The 24511-nt window shown below is 41.9% G+C and overlaps 1 protein-coding gene across 2 annotated transcripts in view; it reads right to left on the bottom strand.

The window, feature by feature from the left end:
• Window positions 1-24511, bottom strand: part of LOC126268104 (uncharacterized) — a 634297-nt gene that overhangs the window by 607587 nt on the left and 2199 nt on the right. Inside the window, exon 1 of one of the 2 annotated variants that reach the window (XM_049973637.1) lies at window positions 24091-24179. The exons of the other annotated variant lie outside the window; for it this stretch is intronic. The gene's annotated coding sequence lies outside the window, so the exon portion shown is untranslated. Of the gene's footprint in view, window positions 1-24090; window positions 24180-24511 lie in introns of those variants that run through there. 2 annotated transcript variants of the gene reach the window in all.

Genomic DNA, 24511 nt, shown 5'->3' on the forward strand with positions numbered 1-24511 from the left:
GGAGGTATGTGATGTCCTTAGGTTAGTTAGGTTTAAGTAGTTCTAAGTCTAGGGGACTGATGACCTCAGAAGTTAACTCCCATAGTGTTCAGAGCCATTTGAACCATCAAACTCAGTCAGGTGTTGAAACGGTGTCTTTGTCGCCTTAAAAGCATTCTCCACTAACATCAATTAACCACCTCCAACCTCGAAGGTAACTAACGCTCGCGGCCGTTACAGCTTATATTTGAAGCAAACCCCACTGTTATATGACTGGCGCGAACTCAGAATGGACATCCTCTTTCAGATGTAGAAACGTGTCTGACAGCTTTCGTTAATGCCGCACAACTCCTACTTGGTATTGTGATATTTTTTTCCGTCAGTGTATTTATTAACGGTATGTTTCTGCAAGCATGGTAACTCAAAACGTTTCTGACACACCTAAAACACTTCGATATGGGCACCATAAGTGGCATGACGGATATCGAATCTGTCTGCCACTTTTCTCCAAGTGTTTTGCAACACTGCAGGCGTGACATTTGCGATAGCTGCTCGAATGCAATGGCGCACACCTGATAGATTACGAACTGGTATCTGGTACATCTGGTTATTGATAAAACCCCACAGAATAAAAAAAACAAGTAGTGTAGTGTCTGGGCTTCTAGGGCTCAAGCAATAGACGGACTACATTTGACAGCCGCACGGTATTAGCCTAGCGGTCTCAGGCGCTGCAGCTATGGACTGTGCGGCTGGTCCGGGCGGAGGTTCGAGTCCTCCCTCGGGCATGGGTGTGTGTGTTTGACCTTAGGATAACTTAGGTTAAGTAGTGTGTAAGCTTAGGAAATGATGACCTTAGCAGTTAAGTCCCATAAGATTTCACACACATTTGAACTACCTTTGACAGTTCAGCGATCTGGGAATTCATGACCGAAGAACCGCCTCACAATGTTCGAACAATGCCATGGTGTAACATCTTGTTGAAACATCACGAGTGAATGATGGCACAGTATATAACTCCAACATGTCTCCGTACGTTGTGGAATTAACTGTAGGTTTTGTGAAGAAGAATGAGCCTCTAATCCCATCCTTCAATAATTCACACTATGTTCACTTTTGGAGAGCCACGTTCGTTCACTTTCGGAGAGTTACTTTCGCACTCTATAACTACATAGGGTGCTCAGTTCCCCATGGAGGCAACTGCGCCTATTTACCGTGCCGGAAGTCTGGGATGTTGCCTCGAACGACAAACAGACAAAATCGAGAAACACCTCCTTTTCATACAATTTTGCTAGGATTGTGTCCGCGAATGCCTTCACCGTGGCCTGTCCTCAGACTTGATTTTGTGATGAAACTTCATTTTATACTCTTATAGTAGTAACCTTTTATGGACGACATCGTGTACTGTCGAACAAGGTAACTGCAACTGCCTACTTGCTTGTCGGAATGACTTACGAGAGCTCCGCTGGAAGGACGTACGGATTAATTCAGCAACAGCCTCTGGAACTGCGTGCTTGGTCTCGTGGCTCGACATCGAAAGCAAACTACCAGTTTCCCGAAGCCGGTTGTCCCATTTCTTGACTGTTACGTAAGTGAGAACATCGTCAGTTGGTCGTAGTCCATACTCACGCCGTAAACGATGTTGCACCAGTGTAACAAACTTTAGCCCAGCGAGAGAAAGCACACACAACATCTGCTGTGGAGCCATCGTGGCTACTGCCGCGCGTTTACGTGAACGAAGCAATTACGCGCCTGTGCACGCCGAACCAACTGCCGCAAGCAAACACGTGATACAGAAACAGAACTAAACCTACAAAAACATAAAAATTATTGCAATATCCTTCCTAAAATCAATATTTACGTTACCGTTTTAACATTAAATGTACTCTGGCGGTCTTAGCATCGAAGAGTTATATATACCAATACCATTTTTCAAACTATTCATTTGCTAATGAAATTAGATATAACTCAAAAAATGGTTCACATGGCTCTGAGCACTATGCGACTTAACGTCTGTGGTCATCAGTCGCCTAGAACTTAGAACTACTTAAACCTAACTAACCTAAGGACATCACACACATCCATGCCAGAGGCAGGATTCGAACCTGAGACCGTAGCAGTAGCGCGGTTCAGGACTGATCGCCTAGAACCGCGAGACCACCGCGGTCGGCTAGATATAACTAACACATCACAAAAACAATAATAATGTACACCGTTACATATGCAATGCGGAATTGACAAGTAGATGTCGCGGCAGGCGGTCTCCCCAGTATAAAATGAGGCGGAGGTTACTATTTTATCAGCAACAGCAGGAGAATGGGTCAGTCGTGAGAGCTCAACGACTTCGTACGTGGACTAGTCATTGTACGTTACGTGATTAACAAACCAGACAGAGCATTTCAAACTTTCTAAAGCTACCCAAACTGGCTGTTGCTAACTCGAGGCGCGGCGGAACCAGCACAGCTAAACCAATACCAGGCAGATATCATTTACAGGTGGACGGGGACCGTCGGGCACTGCAGAGAGTGGCTGCAAAAAATAACACGCAATCAGTGGAAGGAATCAGCAGTGAGTTCCAAAGTGATACCATTAGTCCAACTAGCACAATGACTGCGCACAGGGAGTTAAAAAGACCACGTTACGTGGTCGTGCTGCTCCTTATAGCCACATATATCAACAGTCATTGCTAAGAAACGCTGGAGATGGTATAAAGAGCGACGACAGTGGACAGCGGGCAATTGCGGACCAGTGATTTGGTCTGACGAATCTTGCTAATACTTTGTGGAAATCCGATGGAAGGGTCTGGTTTTGGCGAATGCCTGGAGAACGTTCCCCGTTGCCAACAATGAAGTATGGAGGTCGTGGTGTTACAGTATGGGGACGTTTATCGAAGTAGTGTCCGCCTGCTTGGCTGCGTGGTTACGTCCTTTCTTCCCATGCAGCGGGCCCGGGATCGATTCCCGCCCGGGTTGGAGATATTTTCCGCTCGTAGACCGGGTGTTGTGTTGTTATCATCATTTCATCCTCAACACCGGCACGCGAGTTGTCCAGTGTGGCGTCGAATGCAATAAGAATCGCACTCGGCGGCCGAACTTCCCCGGGTGGTTCCTCCCGGCCAGCAATGCCATACGATCATTTCATTTTTTTTCTCGTGGTAAGGTTGTGTTCCCTTTTTGTGGTTAAGAAAACGCTAAATGCGGACCGATATAATCACATTTTACAGCGTTGTGTACTGCATATTGTCGAGGAATAGTATAGAGACGAAGAGTACTTACATGAGCATTACAGTGCAGCCTACCATGAAGCAGCATCTGTGAGGCAATTCTGTATGGACAATAGCATTCCTGAAATGTACTTGTCTCTCCGAAGTCCCGACCTGATCACAATGGGAAACCTCTGGCATCAGTTATAACATCGGCTTCGCACCAGACCCCAGCGTCCGACATCACTACCTCCTCTGGTTTCGGCTCTTGAGAAAGAAGGGGCTGCCAATCCTCCACAGATATTCGGGCACCTCACTGAAACTGTCCCCAGCAGACTGCAACTCATCATAAAGGCGAATAGTGGACAGACGATATATTAATGTCCACTAATAGGTGACCAGATACTTCTAATAAGATAGTTGTAAGTAGGCTGTTTAGGCTTTCTTATTGGTAACGCCACATAGCGCTCTATATGAAAAATCACTGGCTATGCTGTGCGCAGACTGTGGCTAGTTTGCATTGTTGTCTGCCATTGTAGTGTCGGGCAGCGGCAGCTGGATGCTAACAGCGCGTAGCGTTGCGCAGTTGGAGGTTAGTGCCTTCCGTTGTTTGAATCTTTTATTTAGCTGGCAGTAGTGGCGCTCGCTGTATTGCAGTAGCTTGAGTAACGAAGATTTGTGTGAGGTAAGTGATTTGTGAAACGTATAGGTTAATGTTAGTCAGGGCCAATCTTTCGTAGGGATTTTTTGAAGTCAGATTGCGTTGCGCTAAAAATATTGTGTGTCAGCTTAAGCACAGTCGTGTATAAATTTTTCAAAGGGGACGTTTCATAGTGTAACGCGCACTCCGTCTTCAGGCCACAAGTGGCCCATCGGGACCATCCAACCACCGTGGCATCCTTAGCTGATGATGCTGATAGGAGGGGCACGTGGTCAGCACACCGCTCTCCCTGTCGTCTTTTATTTGACCGGAGCTGATACTATTCGGTCGAGTGGCTCCTCAATTGGCATCACGATGCTGAGTGCACCCCGAAAAATGGCAACAGTGCATGGCGGGCCGGGTGGTCACCCATCAAAGTGCCGGCCACGGCGGACAGCACTTAACTTCGGTGATCTGACGGGAATCGTTGTATCCACTGCGGCAAGGCCGTTGCCTCATAAAGTAGCGTATTCTGTATAAAGTTACATAAATGATTTATTTGAAGTATTAGAAAAAACAACATCTCGCGTAACGAGGAGGTCGGGGGAAATGTAAATATTTGGGGTACCGATTGTATCCCTACGGAGTACCATCTGCGAACGAAAACAGGAGGGACGGAGGTGATGTGGTTCACTACATGCGCTCCGCCAAACACCGTGCGGTGGTTTCCTGTGTACAGACTTATAGATTACTAGAGTGTTCACACTCCAAGAAAACTCTCCACTGAATCCAGTGTACGTCTTTACGATCTACCATTCACAAAATATGGCAAGAGTTTCTCCTGAACGTGATTTACTCTTTTTTCCAAACGAGCAGAATTGCGCTGATCTCCTACATCCACAAATTGCCGAAGCTATATGTTGTGACACTTGTGTCGCACGATCTTACAGATGTTATCGCCACGTGACAGATTGTGCTGGAACAAGCGTTTCTCTGACCGAGTGGTTGTAAGATAGAATACCGATGGAGTTGCGACTACATCTATTGTGGAACTTCTCCCTCGGACCACTCGTACTTGCTACTGCTCGTTGGAAATTGCCAAAACAGAGAGGGAACACAAACATCTACGGTCACATGATACCTGGAAAACACTATTACTCTGTCGAGGAAATGCCTCTGTCCGCGAACGGTAAATTTTTAAAACCGGCAAACCCATCCTCGGATAATCCTGACAGCACAGGCTAGGCTGGTTCTTGGCTGGAGACACTACATGGCTGGCAGTTCATGTAAGGTAGAGAATGGGAGCCGTACACGCCTACAAATATGTTTTTGGAACATGAAGCAATATTCGAAGAGCGCGCGAAATTGGTGGCTGCCTTTGCGCATACGTCTCCGCCCAATTTGTTGGTATGAACTTCTCGATATCAACTAGCAAACCTCCAGTGCTAAACACTCACCTGAAGACGGCCGAATGGCTGTTAGCCGAAATATCGTAGCAAGAAGTCGACGTTATCCGGCCGCAATCCCGAAACAAAAATAGCAAACGAATCATTTCGGGCCTTTATTAACACGATGTCCTAAACAACAAATTTGTCGCAACCGATTAATACCCGTAATCGCTTTCTGACTCTTCTGTTGAGAAACTAGAGTGATTTCATTCTTGTGCGATACCGAAAAGATACTTAGGCACACACTGTTGCTTCTCTCTCGAACCTGTTCATAGGACCACAGAGGAACTTTATCAGGACGGCTCTCGAAATACGGAGAATCCATTTTTTGTTTTAACATCAATGATTTGTCCAAATAATTAAGTTCGTCGTAAGATAAGAGGAGAGGTAAACCACGCTGACCTAACGAAAGGACGGTTTCTCTATCAGATTTATCTCACTAGGGGAGAACACAACGTTGGGCTCACAGATTTACTTCAAACTTTGTAAAGCTTCAGTAGGCCATTAAAACAACATAATCTGCAAGTAGGAAGGTGCACTACTCTGGCAATTCCGAGAAAATCACGAGAAACATTTTATGCGGCTACTATGTATTACCTAATGTATCTGTGGGCGGTGGCGGACGTTAGAGTTTATGGTGGTGTAGCGGTTGGCGTTCGAGATTCGTAAAGCGAATGTGGATGTGGTGACAGTTCGACACTCTCTGAGACAATTTTTAACCTATATTTTTCTGCGCTACTGGTCATATTTTTTAATTTATACTTCATTTGATAGGCAATATAATTTTAAAGAAACACGTGTATTTACATGAAGTTACAATGAATTTCGTGTTATTTGATTACTTATTATTTTTAATTTAATTTATATATTAGAATAAATATATTTATAATTACCGACAAGTTAAGATGTAAAACGAAGACACGCATAAAGTTTTCCTGAAAATGTATGCCTGTCGTGATTTGCAAAATCCCTTATATATGCTGTCTGGAACTAGTTTGCACCTCGACACTTCGAACTGCAGATACAGAGGCAGACGCCCATTAGGCAGTTAACATGCGTAGCGGTGAGACGTTGCTAGCGTAGCAGGAACGAATGGTGTAGGTGAAAATTTTTTGAATATTACAGAATTTACACTTGTACTAAAAAAATAAACGTGATTCCCTGCTCTTCGACTATTGCAGTTCATGAATGTCATGAGGATCCGATGCACGATGCAGTTACAAAACGTCTGTTAAAAGAAGCGTTCGTGTACTGTGAAATTCTTCATGAGGCGGATCTTATTGATATAGAGCAATCACCTCCGATTTCTGCAGATGCAATGAAATTTGGAGAAGTACTTTCTATTGTCGAAATGTTAGGAGAAAAAATAGCAGATTAAAAAGTAAGTGCTAGCAGGATTCGAAACGTCGTCTCGCCCAAGACACGCTTGCACATCGCAAACCTAACCACTTTTTTTCCTTTGTTGATCTCATTTTGTTCGTCATTGTTCGGGGCGGACGCCCCATGATAACCGTTCAAGTTCATCATTGATCTATTCACTCAGTTAATCTTTTTTTATTATTATTATTACAGAGGGCAACTATCCCTCTGACCAAACAAGCTGAGCCACCGTGCCGGCTACCACTTGACCACAATAACTTCGTACGGGAAGTACCTTGGCACAGGTACATCAGTTACATAATAGACGAGTACAATGTCCCTTGCGATTTTCTCGGAATTGCCAGTGCAGTGAACCTTACTAGTTGACTGAAGGTGTACAGAGTTTGAAGTAAGTCTGTGATCTCGACGTCTTGGCCTCTCCTTGTCAGAGTGCAAGTGAATAAGAGCAACATTCGCCAGCAAGACAAAACAGCTGCAGAAAGACGACTCACTCAACCACTACCGACACAGTGGAAGCCCAATATTAGAATGACTGTGACTGCGAGACACCGAATTACCTGTTCGGAGTGGGGCCTGGTGATCTACTGGTAAGGTGCTAGCCTGGAAACCGAAATGTTACGGCACGAATCTTGGTCGGACCACATATATTTCAGTCTGACTAACCTAGCCTGCACCTCTCAGTTATATGAAGACTAGATGACCAAACCCGGCGCTGAAATGGTATTCAGTTTGCAAATTTTTTGTTAGAAAACGAAAAAATGAACCTGATTTTTAGTGAAGCATCGAACATTTTTTATTTCAAATTTTTTATCTCCTTAAAAATTATGAAACAAATGAAATATACGTAACTTCAAATGTATAACTACAGTATCCAAATTAAGAAACATGACCCTGGACAGTTTCTTTTCGCTGGGCACAGCTGCTTCACGTGTTATTAGTAGTTTCGAAATGAAATGAAGGGCGGAAGAACAGCTACAGGGTGCTGGTTGTTCGTCTTGGAACACGCCAGGGCTGAGGTGAGCAGTCGTCCAACACTGCTATTCCTGAGGAGTGAGTTTCAAATCTCTGGGCAGTCATCCAAATAAAGCTTTTTCTTGGTTTCCCTCCACGATGACTAGCGGCACGATTCCCTTGAAAAGAACATTGCGCTTTTCCTCTCCATTTCTGGTCCAGCTTGCGCTGCGCCGATAATGACCTTGCCGCTGACTTTTATCGTAGAACGCAATTCCACTTCAGTACAGTTAGCGTCTCAAAGTCGTCGTGGATTTAACTTGAGTAATAAATCCGGTAATATTTTGCTACTGCATACGTAACTTGTTTGCAGGAACAGTATAATTACAGAAAGGCAGCCTGTTACATGTTGTGTTTAATGTTATATCAACAACAAATTCATTGCTCTAACTCAGTCACATATGAACGGAGCGAAGGATGAGACCGAACTCGTGTGAAAGGTATGCATAATATATTTCGACATAAATCATTTCAGGAAAAAATAAATACGTACAGTCAGAAGGCTGGGTGAGCATTTGATTCTAGTCTTGTCCACCGTCTACACCAACAAAAGTAATCGAATGAAAACTTTTCACGAATGCGATTACGCTATCGAACTGTGAACAGCCCTTGGTCAACTTTTTATGTGATCACACAAAGACGTAACTGAGGCGCCAGACTTGATTCAAACGCTAGCCGCAAATTGCTTTTTTACCGCACTCTCAACTGTTGCTTTCCTCTGATCCTTTTACTCAGCTTCAGAGGACTGTGTGATCAGGTGTGGTCATTTTAGTAACTGCTATGTAGCAAATCATAGCAGTGTGACGAGAAAAGCAAATTTCATTTTCGTTAACACATGTCATTACATGAATTGACTGATTTCTCAGTAGAAAAGAAAATGTTCTTTCCGGAACTGCTGTGATATGCAGCAATAACTTAAATGAATGTAAAGGTCGCATGTATACTGTACTGCAACACTTAAAGACGAGCTAGATAAAGTAACTAACACATTACTCGGAGGAAACATATAAATGTGCGGGAGCATGTTGCTACATGTCTCCCAGTCGCGCACAGAAAGACGTTGCATGGTGAGACTACAGCGCCAAATGGGCCTGGCCTCACAACACGAGGCACTTGAAGGAACGGGAAAAGACAGTGTGTGCCAATCAACGAGCAGTTGCTGTGCACAGCGGTGGTTTTCTTCATTACAACATGACACTGAGACAACAATCGATGACTTCACACGGAGACGAATCAGGGTGAAAACGGAAGGTGGACAAGTGTGAGGCGTAGCGCCTTCGCATCGCTCCTGTCACTTGTTAAGACGATATCGTTATAGGCATGAGTCATCGACAGATGTCACCAGCTGACATGGACCTGAGTTACACAGCTGCATGTAGTTGTACTAGTAGGCGGCAGAGGTCAGCAGTTGACGGACAGTGCTAGCAGTCGTAGTCAAAACAATGTAAAGTTAAGTTTGATTAATATTTAATGTATTTGCATACTTATAATTGTTTTATATGTGTAGTAATTAGCAGTGTGGGTGTTGTATGAGTGAAGGACAGAAGTAAATGAAAATTGTTTTGTTTATTCACAAAGTACCAGTTAAACTATACAGGGGATTTACTATAATTAAATGTGCAGTCAATTTATGGTACTAATAAATCGCGAGTAGACCACAAATTAATCGGTAATTTCAGAAGGAGTAATTTGATATTTGATACTTTTCTAAATTTATTTATTTAAGAATTGCCATAGAAAGAAATGTTTTACTATGATTGGTCATTGAAGTAAAGCGCGAGTCAGCGCGCGATAATGCTGCAACCTGATTTACTGTTTGTGATATCAGCCATCAGAAAAATACAGGCTCGCGCCAATCTATGCTGGGAACAAAGCCTTTGATGTGATCTAAGGAAGTCGGGACTGAGGGTTCGAACTAGTAATATCTCATTGAAAGCAGCTTCGACGAAAGTACTGTAAAATCGCGGAAAAAATGCTAATTTCGAGTTCGCGAAGTAGTACAAAGAGTATTTTAGTGAACGGTATAGTGAAAGTCGTGTGGAATTTCGGACGGAATATAAAAATTATTGCTTTTGTCTGTTAGTTAAAACCGCGTGGCATGTTGTGCGATCTAAGACTGGAACAGGTATTACGTGTAGAACAGAGTGCACAACATTTGAGCGAGCATTTTCATAACTAAACGATCCAGTGAACTTCGGTAACGGGTGTAAAAACCATAAACTGGCTACGTGTGTGATTGTGGTGTGCGTGGGAACTTTACATTGTGTAAACACTTAGTACGGACTTGGCAGTATTAACTGTGATCTTTATCCTAAAAATACACCTGAAAATTTACATTGGCAAGTTAAAACTTTTATTTCAGTACTAACCACATCCCGTTCACCGGACAATTCCATGTATGTTGCGACCTGCAATAGACAGTAGTGGTCTAGTATTTTCTACTACAGCTTTTAGCTAGACAAATGAACATTGCTGGACACTGGCATGGCGGTAAAAAGAAACGTGCCGCTCCACAAGTGTGTGGAATGTAGCAGGAGAGTTTGGTATTGCTCACAGCACTGTTTCACGTGTATGGGGAGAGTGGCGAACCACTGCTGTCCGAAGGAGAGGAGGTATTTTACGACCGCCAGCTACAGCAGCAGATGAACTTTACGTTATGCTGCCGGCAAGAAGTGACCCACGCGAAACAGCGGGTGCAATTGCAACGTAATTTAACAGGCATGCAATATCATGCAGCACAGTGGCACGCCGACTCCATGCGGGTGTTCTCTTTGTGCGACCAGTAGGCTATGTTCCGTTGACACCCACATATCGGCCACACCGTTTGCGAGGTGCGTAGAGCGTAGGGACTGAACCAACGAGGGGTGAAGTTGCGTGCTCTTCGCGGATGAGAGCGGGTTCAGTCTGACTAGTGATTGTGGGCGTTCCCTCTAGTGGCGAGAGGTGAGGACGGGTAATGCAGCCAGGAACACTGTCGAACATCTACATCTACATGGATACTCTACAAATCACATTTAAGTGCCTGGCAGAGGGTTCATCGAACCACCTTCACAATTTTCTGTTATTCCAATCTCGTATAGCGCGCGGAAAGAATGAACACCTATATCTTTCCGTACGAGCTCTGATTTCCGTTATTTTATAGTGGTGATGGTTTCGCCCTATGTAGGTCGGTGTCAAAATATTTTCGCATTCGGAGGAGCGGGTGGTGATTGGAATTTCGTGAGAAGATTCCGTCGCAACGGAAAACGCCTTTCTTCTACTGATTTCCAGCCCAAATACCGTATCATTTCTGTGACACACTCTCCCATATTTCGCGATAATACAAAACGTGCTGTCTTTCTTTGAACTTTTTCGATGTACTCCATCAGTCCTACCTGGTAAGGATCCCACAACGGGCAGCAGTATTCTAAAAGAGGATGTACAAGCGTAGTGTAGGCAGTCTCCTTAGTAGGTCTGTTACATTTTCTAAGTGTCCTGCCAATAAAACGCAGCCTTTGGTTAGCCTTCCCCACAACATTTTCTGTTTATTTCCAATTTAAATTTTCCGTGATTGTAATACTTAGGTATTTAGTTGAATTTACTTGATCCTTTTGGTGGTGCAAGTGTTCAAAAATGGCTCTAAGCACTATGGAACTTAACATCTGAGGTCATCAGTCTCCTACACCTAGAACTACCTAAAGCTAACTAACCTAACGATATCACACACATCCATGCCTGAGGCAGGATTCGAAGTTGCGACCGCAGCTGCAGCAGCGCGGTTCTGGACTGAAGCACCTAGAACCGCTCGGCCACAGCGGCCGGCTGGGTGCAAGTGTGGGGAGGCATAATGTTGCATGGGTGTACTGGCTTCCAGACCTTTGAACACGGTACAGTCACCGGTCGACGTTACTATGACACAGTACCCCTCCGCCGTCTTTCAGGGGTGCATTCGGCTCTGACTTCATTTATGTGGATGACATACGTGACCGCGAGCTGGTGGAGGACTGAGACGACCTACGACAAGAACTTTCTAGTCAAGTGGCCGGCAGGGCAGCATGTTGCAGAACAAGCTTTACCGTCCGTCGTGGTCACAACTTCTACTAAGAAACATATCGCGCCTTTTGTTGTGTCCAGGGGACCACTATAAATCGCGGTGACTTCAATGTAATTAATGTCTTTGAATAAAAGTGTAATCTCTGTTCGCATGATTCCATATTTTTTTCAGTTACCTTCTCTCTCTCTCTCTCTCTCTCTCTCTCTCTCTCTCACACACACACACACACACACACACACACACACACACACACACACACACACACACACACACTCTCTCTATCTATCTATCTATCTCACAATCTCGCAGTATATATACTTTAGTAGTTCTTTCTACGTATGGTCCAAGTTCCAATTTTTACTGAACGGTGTTTTACCTGAAGATTGTTTCTAGAGCTGTTCTAGAGCTGTAGCTACATATAAATACTATATCTTTCCTAGGTAAACTCTTAAAACGGAGGGGCAGGATACACTACACGTTTCATTTAAATTCGTGGCTTCCGTGTGGGTTGGCTGTAAATAAGATTGCGAACATCATTGCTTCCAAAGTTACAGACGTGCCAACGGCTTTTACACTGCAAGGCTATATAAAGTACACAGACCACATTGAAAAGTAAGCGCCTTTAATAAGACACAGTTTACGCAGACGGTGAACGTTTCTTATGCAACGGGATATTACGAAAAATAAAGAATGCTATCCAGGCTGGAGATATTGCTGAGGAGATACTGAAATTATGAGAAACGACAGTGAATAAATGTGGACTTAACTGCTTAGGTCAATGCGATGCTCACAAAATTAATTCTGTGAAGAAATCCATTATGACGTACGTGAAAAGTGAATAAATTAACTACGTAGGTGTTACCGCAAGCGTAAATTTCCTCTTATGTACGTTCAAGTCAAAGTAGTCCAATGCTCAGTGAATGAGCGTAAGGGAGAACATGCAAGAAATCTGCACCACAGATCTAGGCAAGGTCCTAGTGGAGATGGTTTGGTGTTGCCTTCCTCTGCTCTGTTATTAAGTATAAAGTAAGTGTGTCTATGTATGTTTGCGTGTGTGTATGTGTGTTGCTGATCAGTGCTTGTATAGTGTAGAGATGCTTTTGTGTTGTTATGGCTGAAGGGGTGGGAGAGGGTGAAATCCGATGCCGCTATGTATCCTACTCTCGAATAACACCAAGGGTGCCATCGAGTTTAACGTCCCCCTCCAGCGGACGGATGACCGTCAACAGTATCACATGCCCTCACTTTATGAGACCCTGCGAAGATCTTTGGAATTTAATCCAGGACATTCACACAAAGCCTGGTGATCGGAAACTTCACGCAGTCACCTCTCCTGCCCTTGCTGGCCAAATGCCGACAGTGAAAATGATCCACCACCAGGATTCGAACCCACTTACCTCCGAGTTGAACACCACTGCTCAGGCGTACATTAGCGACCTCGGCTACGGCCGAAAGTTTTTATATGTTATAGTCACTCAATTTTCCTCTTATAGTACGAGCTATTTGGAGTTTCACAAGTGCAATCTTTCGCTCACCTCAACGTTGGGTGTATTTCCATCCATTTTAGTGTATAATAGCACAATGTAGTTTTCCTACGAAATACTACGATGACCTTCATGACAGTGAAAGTGATAGGTGTTCCAGCAGTCAATCACCTTCATGTTATAAAGTTAATTTACCTAACCGATACCGGTATCTTGCTTACGTTTAACCCGAATGAACGAATGCAGGAAGACCAGGAAGAAGGTTTACGCACGATAATGAACATTACCGGTTACCTGAATGAATGAAAATTGGTATCCTAGTTAAAAGAAACTCCATGTTACTGACCATTCTATTCGCTACCTCTGTTTAAAAGCCTAAGAGCGAAACTCACCATTTTAATAAAGCAGTTAAACGACGGTTGGTTGCTGTTGGAATAAGTTTGCTAATCGAGGATTACATACTTTAGGTGCCCTGAACTATTGCAAAAGCAACAAAACAATAATCATTTATAAAAAACTACAATACATTATATTAACATTCTACAATAATATTTATTTTATATTAAGACTAATATTGTGTATTTCAGTTATCAATACTTATATGTTCCTACAAGTATCGACTGAATGCTTCATAAATCTTATCAGATTTGCTTACGTAGCTGAACTGTCCGTCATTTACAGAAGATTAATGAACAAGTTTGAAGCCACACAACACAACTGGTTCAATCGCAAATCTTAGAACTCAACGTAAGACCACTAGTCAAGATATACCACATAAGCAGCCAGGAAAGCTATCAGTGTATCTGGGAACAACAAAATATAAAATAATTCGTTATTGTGGTACACAAGTACTGTGCATTATAGTTTTTAACATACCTATGCTCCACCATGTATTGGCAGAATATCCCATAAATACTATAATTACTTAGCTTCATTGAACAACACTACATCTCATATGAGTCATGGTGTACAGACTTCAGAAAACGTTATCATATATTTTACCCGGCTTCTGACTTGATGTTGGACACATTCGACACACAATGTCATCTCTGGGAATCTTACATCAACATCAGACACAAATTTGGAAACAAAATCTACAGTACCTGTTCAGCAGTGTTTTGTGATTGCCGATACGTAGAGCACCTATCTTTCGACGATGATCGACATAATACATTTTGAAAATATAATTGTTGTCAATCAGCAGATAGCTGTTGACCAAAACATTTGAGACATAAACCCACTGACAAAGCTAGCGTATAGGCAAGTAGATTTCGTATAACACTGGAGAGCAGACAATAATTAAATATACGTCTATTCAGACCCGCACCGTTGAATAAGCTGAAGGTGTTCGATACGAATCAACTGGTACTCACTTCAATGCGGAATCAATTTTTACTGTGAAGTCCAGTAAAAAGTCGTAAAATGCACGTACTCGTGCTGTCAAATCAACTAGATTATACTTACGACTGCAGTGAAAATTGCGTTGGATGTATTTGATTTCTTATTCGGTATGTTAGGAGACATGGCCATTTGCTACTTAAACGCTACCGTATCGTAATACTATGATGATCACCGACCGCAGACGCAGTATTACTGAAATATCTACGGGTACGTCCGTGATGAAGCATATCCGTAAGAGAAGTGACATTTTTCTGCTTTAAATGAGGTATTTAAACAGTTCCGCAGCAAAAGAGATTCATGACATATTTTGATTTTGAGAAGCTCCTAGTTTTACATTAGGGAATAACAATCAATGGCCTTCGGAGCGGTAAATGCATGCTTTCAAGTAGAACATCTATGTCTGTATCAACACTCCACAAACCACCTTACAATGTGCGGTGAAGGGTATTTTCCCTTCCTTCCTATTCCACTTGGAAGTACTTCGTGGAAGGATGACCAGCGGTAAACCTTGATTTTCTCTAATTACGTTGTTATTTCAGGAGATGTGTATTGTCGGTGTCAGCCTGTAACTTACCCTCTAGGAGTTTTAACGATAAATCTCTCCGTGATGCACAGCGTCTGTTCTGTATTATCCCTGGAGTTTAAAGCTTGATCTCCGCAGCGCTTGGTAAACGAACCCGTGACCAATCACCTCACTTTCCTATCGGTCTTCTTTATCTATTCTATTAGTATCTAGTGGCATGGGTCCAGGACAGACGAGCAGTATTCGAGGATCATTCGAACAAGAAGAATTCTGGATTCTTCCAACGAGTCTCAGTTTGCCATTGGTTTTTCGTACAGTCTCCTAGACACTTAATTATCACAGTTGCAGACTAATTGCTCTTTCCGAGTATTTACACGCAATACATTACATTTCTTTACGGAGAATGTCATTTTGCAGTCTCTGCAGATCTTTCTGCATTTTACCAATTTTCTGTTGGTGCAACTTTACCACATACCACACAGTTATCCGCGAAGAACCTTACGGGACTTTGGTATATAATGAATAGGAGCGGCCCAATAACACTCACTAGGACTACTTACGAGCTAACTTTTACATTTTTTCCGTTAAGAACGACGTGTTGGGTTCTCTCTACTAGGAGATTCTTAATTCAGTCGGAAGGCTCGTATTGTGTTGTACCGAGCGAGGTGGCGCAGTGGTTAGCACACTGGACTCGCATTCGGGAGGACGACGGTTCAATCCCGTCTCCGGCCATCCTGATTTAGGTTTTCCGTGCTTTCCCTAAATCGTTTCAGGCAAATGCCGGGATGGTTCCTTTGAAAGGGCACGGCCGATTTCCTTCCCAATCCTTCCCTACACCGAGCTTGCGCTCCGTCTCTAATGACCTCGTTGTCGACGGGACGTTAAACACTAACCACCGCCACCACCACCACCACCACCACCACCACCGTATTGTGTTCACTAAACGACAGTGTGGAACTGTAGGGAACACCTTCCACAAGTCAAGGTACTGGGCATCTACTTGTACCTGTCTACCGTTCTCTCGATCTGAGTGAGCTCAACTACGCATAATTTATGTTTTACTGAATACATGTGTTTACTATATAGAAGATTTTTCTTTTCCAAAAAACGTCATAATACGCAAGCATGAAACGTGTTCAGTAATTCCGGAACCTGCTGACGTCAGCGATATTAATTATGTGCATCTGTGTGATGACCCTTCGTGAAAGCGGGAATGACCTGCGTTTTTTTTACAATTGCTTGGGAGACTTCGGTGTCGCAGCTTCATACGATGTTATTCAGCGTTATCTGTGTATAATCTTATAGATATTTCATCAGTTGCAATTTCTTTTCTTCTATTGAGCAACTTTAATTAATTTTCTATTCCGCGATCACTTATCTCAATATTTTCGGCATCTGTACGAACACTGAAAGGAGGAATACATTTGCTATCTTCGGGAGAAGGAGTTCAGTATTACTGTCCTCTGCCAGATATCTTCCTTTTTGGCACTAGTATGATCACATAGTGACTGAATAAATTATTTTTATACTTTCTCTGACTTTATGTGAGACGAAAACTGCAGATCGGTATCAGAATTTTACCTTCGACATCACTGAACACTTCTCGCAGCGATCTCCTTATTCTAATTTTGCCTTCGTTTATCCTTTCCTTCTTAACTCGACTTTGAATTCGTTTAAATACTTTCTAAAATTCTCGTTGGTTTGCAGTAACTTTCTAACACGGCTATTGAACCACGGCGGATCTTTTCCGCACCTTACAATCTTCCTCGGCAGACACATCTCTAAAAGATATTGCACAATAATTTTGAATTTTGTCCATTTGTCCTCCACAAGTTCATCCTCAGAGATGAATGTTTGATGTGACTGTTCAGATAATATTTTCCCGGTACATATGTCAAGCAAAAATATTTTCCTACCTTTCTCAACAATGATTTTAACCCCTGTAGTCACTGGTGTTGTGCAATGCTCGCTCGATTGTGATGGTAATGGTTGTCATGGATAAAATTTGGAAACAGTAAGAATAATACGTTTAAACTCGTCACCGAATGCAGGTTTTCGATATCCCTGCACCATTAACTAACAATATGAATCATGGCAAAAATGTTAAGCCTGAAAGGATAGAAACAGGTAATCCTCCAATCTCGCAATAACTATGCGTATACTGTAATACAGGGGTAAGTCTCGCCATAAGTGTAGTGTAGACTCTTTGGATATTTTCAGTTACAGTCCACAAGTCTCGATACCATGTGTTAATAATCAAAGGGACAATTTCCTAACCCAAGTAAGGACACATCTAACTTATTTCAGTAATCGATACAGAGCTCTAATATTTCATCCCTTCTTAGAGTAATCGATAATGAACAAAATACTGGCAGCAGAGAAAGAGAGCAATACGCATTGGCGCAAAAGATCACTGCTGCACAGACAATAAAAATTCTGGTGACGATAAAATCGTAACTCATAACACTACATATACGACATTCAGAACAATCTTACACGAATTCTCGACTGTGGTACTAGCTTTAGTAGCTGACAAATGGCAGCCTTCCTTTATTACAACAGGAGAGCAGGAAATTTACCCGCTACATTCCTCAGGTATTACCTAAAGGATTCTGCCCCTATAGCTCCAGACGCAGGTATTCTGATAAGCACCCGATTACCATGTGTGACTCGCCTTTGATGCTTACCTTCATTCACGGTACTTCGCATTCGGAATCTATAATAACCTTACCAGATATCATCGCCTTCTTTACAGTAATAAATACGGCGCCAACATTGGGTTCAAGCCTGTTATTGCGAATATAAATGTATTCCAATCTGAATTTAGGATTTCGCTGCTGTTCACTTCTAGTGTCAGTAAGCTTCCTATTCCTAACGCATGTAGGTATTATTAGGATTGATAAATGAGATAAATTCCAAGACCTCACAGTGGAACAGCTATTGCAGCATTACAAGCGCCCAGGTTCTCATCAGTAATTATAAATCAATCGCTTTCGAGTAGCGTAAATTTTTAACCTTTCTTAGGAAATACGATATAGCACTCTTCCTATCAGAACTCACGAGTTTCGTCTACTAAAGAATAATCCAATGTACGATTTAGCAGAATCTGAAATCATTATTTCGAGTAGTACACAAGCACTATGGAAAATATCACTTAAATAATCCACTTCTGATAACAACAAAATATATAAACGGAAAGAAATAAAATTAATACCGTAGATTTTTTGCAGGAGTCAAAGCATTTTAATTTAGACATAACCTTTAATTCCACAGACAACGATTGACTCTTACGATTAGAAATTGTTCGGCGTCGAATTCCCGGCAACAGGCGACTATTTTAACCCAGTTAACTATTCGTAAGTCACAGGCTGTCGAAAGCTCTGCAAATAGTATGTTTGCTAACAGTTCACCAAACCAATAGTTAACAATATGTAGTTGTCTGTGGACAGCGTGACGGAAATCGATCTGCTGGCACTCGAGATTAAGTTTAGCTTTTTCACTTATTACAAGTTTTAAAATCTCTCAGCTTTCGTCCTAATTAAAGTGAAAATTGTCTGTTGTCTTGTTTCATTCTCTTTTAAAGATCTTAACACAAAAGACACGCAACTGCAATTAGAGTATTGCGCTATTGGCATTAAAAAGAAAACAACGATTTAAAAAAATGATCGGAGAAGTATTTCTTGACGTCAGTAATGTTACTAGTTACTCGTTCCTTCTTGTGTTCAAGGGAGCTGTCAACAAAAAGGATTATCTTCATGTAAGTGCACGCAACAAAAATTAGTGATCAAATGAGAGAGAACTTTTGGCACTGAAAAAGGAATACGCTAAACATTTGCAGCTATAAGAGGTATTAGACAACATCTTAGGAATTCGATAACGTGCATAGTAATTACTCGTGCTTTGTGGCTGTTTTGCCGATTGAAATATACTTATATAAATACATATACGGTACATTAAACATCGCGAAAACATATACTACTTTGATAATAAGATGCTGTTCGGTTTACGAAACGATAAATGCGGTGGATTAAGGTCTTAATTACGTAGTCATTAGTCATTTTGTAGGTCCCCAGTCGCAGTTATTAAGATATTTAGATGACTAATCGACAAAATTATCGTTTTGGAAAAAGTAAAGAAGTAAGGTTCGAGCTTAACGTCTTGCCGACGTCGGTGAATCCGCAGTCTCAGCAGATACATACGTGTAATCATGCAAACAGCACTAACCTTATATGAAAGGATTAAACGATCGGAACTGCTGTCTCGCTACTGAGATCTGCAGTAGGCTAGAGTGTAGGTCCCGTCTGGATGAGTCAGATTTGGAGTCAGAGGGAGATAAGGACATCGGACAGAGCTTCTGTGGTGCTCAGTTCAGCCTCCTTAATAACAGATTTATTTTGTAAATGCCTGTAAGTTCCTTACAACACACGCACGGAATCTGTCGAAGGAAACTGCAAGCAGCGTTGAGAGACCCAATGTTAGCTTAATGTGACACAAGGGTCTCGAAACTTGAACAAAGAGCCAAAAGTAAACGAGATGATGAGCGTTGAGAAACACTGTTGCATATTTTATATCACGTGAAAACCAATGTCATGTTGACAGAATTTTAAAATAAAATCTACCCGGCTTGTGATTCGTTTTGTACCGACAGCTTATATAAAACACTTCCTCAGAAAACACCAGAGGCATCTATCTCAAGTGGCACCATTCATTTATTTCACAAAATTGTGGCGATATTTGCTGACCGAACAGACAGGATGGCGATCAGATTTCTGCGGAGAACTGAGCAGCTACACAAATAACGAAACAAACAGAATGACTCGCACATCATCGAAACGGGATCAAATCTATATCCTTTCCCAGGTACGGACCGCTTCAGGCAATTTTTATGTGTCTTTAGCTGACTTTGGTGTTCCTGCTTGGACGAAAAATACGCATCTAGATGTCTAGATGCTAAATGTCATAACAGCGAGAGCACGGTGTTTCGTATACTCCGTATAATGACGTCGGCGGTATTAGTCGAATCCGTTTCAATTCTAGTAATCAAGTAGACAGCTTTGGAAATATTCACGGTGCACGTAGTAAGTTACTAGAAATTGCTACTGTCTTAGAACAATCCACAATAAACCGAGAGTACAAAATTACAGTCGTACTTAAACTCCCTTGTAATCACAAATGTGTATCGATTCTTTCAGAATCTTCAACACTGTTGCGCTACAATTTAATAGAGAATATGAATGAAAATTTCCAGAACTTTGTTACCTCATCAACCAATAAAATTATTGTTACTAAAGTCTAGGTAACAGAGTTAATAATAAAATTTAGCAAGAAAATCTTTTAGACTGATAAGAGACGGTGTCTGCTTCTTAACGTGTAAAAGACGAAGTTGAACAATTATGTATGTCCAACATGGAGATAAACCGTTCTTAAGCGTTGTTAATTATTTTCCGTCGCGTGCCCTACGCAATAAGTTTACCCCTATTAAGATTTAGATTGAACAATTGGAAATCTCAGTGCTGTATTGTCTGTACCAAAATTTCCCTTATAACACCCCACTTGTGTGTATTTCATCTACAATTCGAGTTATGTAATGCGCGTGATTTGACTTCCAAACTATATCTTATTAAAAAAATATTTTGAAATCATATCTGCATCAATCTGGACTGTTCAAATAATACCAAATAGTTTACTGCGTAAGTTTTCGACATTAAATGATTCTGAAAAATTCAGATGTGAATCTGAAGATAATAGATTTCTTTAACGAAATACATTTGAACTGAACTGCGTAGCTAAGCAAGTAGCATCGAACGAAATCAAAATCGATTTCTGATGCAATTGTTTCATCTAACACGGTCGCGTGACCATTTCTGTAGCAGACACAACTCAAAGCAGTTATTAACGTGAGATTCTAGACATAGTGCTACCAAAATTGAGGCGAGTGTTGTGACCTATATACTATCCAAAGAAATGACCGACATTATTAGAATATGTTCCATGAGTATCGTTAAGACTACAAACTGTAACGGGAAACAATGTAATAGAACGAGAAAAATCGAATTATTATTTGAGATCTTGAGGAAATACTGGTCGAACGAGGAAAACGAAGATTATCGACTGCCGCAATATTGTGTGTGTACTGTAAGCAATGTACTATAATTCTACAGAATAAAGTGAGTTACAACTCTGCTGAAAAAAAAATGGAAGTTGGAGGATGCAAAAAATGCGCAATACTTGAGCGATATAGAGTACATACAACATCTTGCAAGAACAGAATGTTGGTTTCTGCGCGAATCAAGCGAGGAGGACAGAAGTGAATCGAAGTTTCACCTCTCTCGATGAATAACATAAGTAAGGCTGCAGGTCCACATAAAGAGGAACGAAGCTCCGGCTAGAAAAATTTATGGCAAGGGGAAGTTCCAATCCCACAAATTAACGGAATTTAATAAATAGAAACTTCCGTCCTTTGAGAGTATTCAAACACTACGGAGAATTCACACTCTGAAGTGTTTACCAAGGGTAATAGCAGATCTTAAGCAGCAAAATATTGTGAAAAATCGGCCATGACATCAATGATGTGACTATAAGAAAACACTGAACCTACGAGGAAAAATATATTTAGAATGTATCGATGTTGATACTGACAAGATGATGTCCCAAACATGTTTAACAGTATTCAGTAACAACACGGTTAGAGCGCTGCATTTATTTGGAGAAGAAAACAGTCATCCTACGGTTATCTATTTCACGTTTCGGCATTATAGTACAATGGGGTATATAGTGTACTGAAAAATTCTGTCAGCTGTCTTGAAAACTGAGTTTTTATTAACCTTCAGTCTACTTTTCGAAGCGCAACTTTATCGCCAGGGAATTAGATTGCGACTGTAGCGGCTTAATTAAGCTGTCAAAACGGAGGCTTGCGTATCTGTGAATGACGTGCTGCCCCTTCGTCCATGACATCGCAGGGTGTCTGGTGTTCACAGATCCGCCTGTTCTAAATTCGGCTTGTACAAAGCACTGCGTCTCCAGTTTATGTACAAGGCAAACATGTGAAAGAACTACGTTGCGATTCTGTATGCGGGGACGTAGCAAAACATTGATGTTGCGGATTTTGAGACTTTTTAACAACTGAATGAAGAGCTTTGATTAGTAACTGAAATCCAAAGTATCTAACAGTGCTTCAAGAGGTACATAGGAAAGGCAGATAAAACGTTACTTTTTAAGATTATAGACAGATTTCGCCATTCAACAATCCAATTGGCCTAGTAATACATCAGAAAGTCTGCGTGAGAAATCTCTCTGTTCTTAGTAGGAATTTCAGTTGCAAAGATATGATAAGATTTTAAACATGGCTGAAACAGCAACTGTTGAAATACTTCATGGTAAATGATAACAGCCAAACAGTTGCAGGATAAATATTTATTAAAATTCTTGACCACTGTTTCGGTATATCTAAATATACCTTGATCAGAAGTAAAATACAGCTGAACAGAAAGACACCTTCATTAGCAAAGAAAAAACACTATAGCTTAAGTAACAGTAAAGTTACCAGAGTATTATAAGCACAAAAACTTTTAGTCACTAAAATCACATCCTGCACTGAAGATACATAAAAACAATTGTGCCACAAGAGCCCTCTCTCGGTGAAACTGTCTGCCCTAGGGCTTTCACACCCTCTTCACGCTAGTTCAGGCGAGATAATGGTGTTATGCTGTGTTCGTATCAGCCCTCTGTCCATAATTATGTTGTATAAATGGAGATGATGTTTTAGCTACTGACGACGCCTTTGGCACAATTGTTTTAATGTATCTCCAGTGCAGGATGTGATTTTAGTGACTAGAAGTTTTTGTGCTTATAATACTCTGGTAATTTTACAGTTACTTAAGCTATAGTGTTTTTTCTTTATCACTTCCGATGCAAAGTTTTTGTTAATGAAGGTGTCTTCCTGTACAGGTGTATTTTACTTCTGATTAAGGTATATTTAGATATACCGAAACGGTGGTCAAGAATTTTAATAAATCTTTAACCTGCAACTGTTTGGCTGTTATCGTTTACCGTGAAGCAAAGATATGAAAAAGAACAAAGTCTTATGAGTCTTTTCTCTCTCTCTCGCTCTCGCTCTCTCTCTCTCTCTCTCTCTCTCTCTCTCTCTCCGTGTGTATACGGGTATGTGTGTGTGTGAGGTGTGAGAGAGAGACAATGAGAGACAGAGAGAGAGTGAGAAGGAGAGAGAGAGAGAGAGAGAGAGAGAGAGAGAGAGAGAGAGAGAGAGAGAGAGAGATTTTTTAGCGATTGAAGGTTAACTGTCTTAGAACAGAAACCGTTGAAGATAGATATGAAGCGCTATTTTATTTTAATTGCTTGATCAGTACGATGCGTTTAATTGACACACCTTGATCGTCAATGGTTCTACGTTAAATTATATTTACTTGATAATGGCTTTCGTAACAACGTGTGAGTTTCAGCTGTGCGAAAGCATCTGAAGACGGCGAAGTTCTTCAGTGTAAGAAACTAAAGAAGAACTACCATATTCCTAACTTTTTACTGTAAGCAAGCAATGTTTTTGCCTTTTTAAATGTGTCACAAGATAGCCATACTGCCTTTCAAGATCGCGCAAGGCATAAGCAAGCCCATTTCTCTGACATTTTTTCAAAGTAAACAGTCAGCCACAACGAGTACATTGCTGATCACCTGATTTCATTTTCCGACCAGTATGGTCTTCAGACTGGACAAAAGTGGTACATAGCTACTGAATTGAGTTAAGAAACATTTTCCGTGTAAACGCGATTTAAAGTAAAGGCACCTGAGGATAAGAGCACGCCCACGAATCGCTTCGTACAGAGCAAAGATATAAAAACAAAATAGTGACATTTCAATACACAGCCACGGACCACTCTGTGCACGGCGGAGAAGACAAAAAATGAAAAACTACAAGATCGCCAGCGCTGAATTACGGAACGGTATTTGCAGAATGTATTGTTACGTGTTGTATCCTGACCTCGTTGCCAACTGCGAGGCTGGTGCACGCAGTGAAGACGGCGGAGGCGCGTGCTGGCGAGGGCTGGCTGGCCGTGTGGTGTCGTCCGCGCGGCCGGCCGTTCCCACAGCGACTGGCGGCTCGGAGCTCCAGCGATAATCGCCGGATCGCTGCTGGCGGCTGGGTGCGTGCCACGCACGTCGTACGTGCACCTGTCCCTCCGGCTCACCGCGCGTTGCGCAACAGTATTCGTGGTCGTAAACGTGTCACTTCGACGAATTATGCATTCACCATCCTCTCCGGTACCAGGCAGATGTGCCTTCGGCGAATAACTGAATCCAATACAGCTACTGCGACGCAGGACCAGATCATCAACTCAGTTGTTTTTAAAAGTACGTGTGGTGTGTAGGTTCCTGTCGCATAGGTTCCGGAAGACCGTTTT

The sequence above is a fragment of the Schistocerca gregaria genome, chromosome 1 (assembly GCF_023897955.1).
Source record: "Schistocerca gregaria isolate iqSchGreg1 chromosome 1, iqSchGreg1.2, whole genome shotgun sequence".
NCBI lineage: Eukaryota > Metazoa > Arthropoda > Insecta > Orthoptera > Acrididae > Schistocerca > Schistocerca gregaria.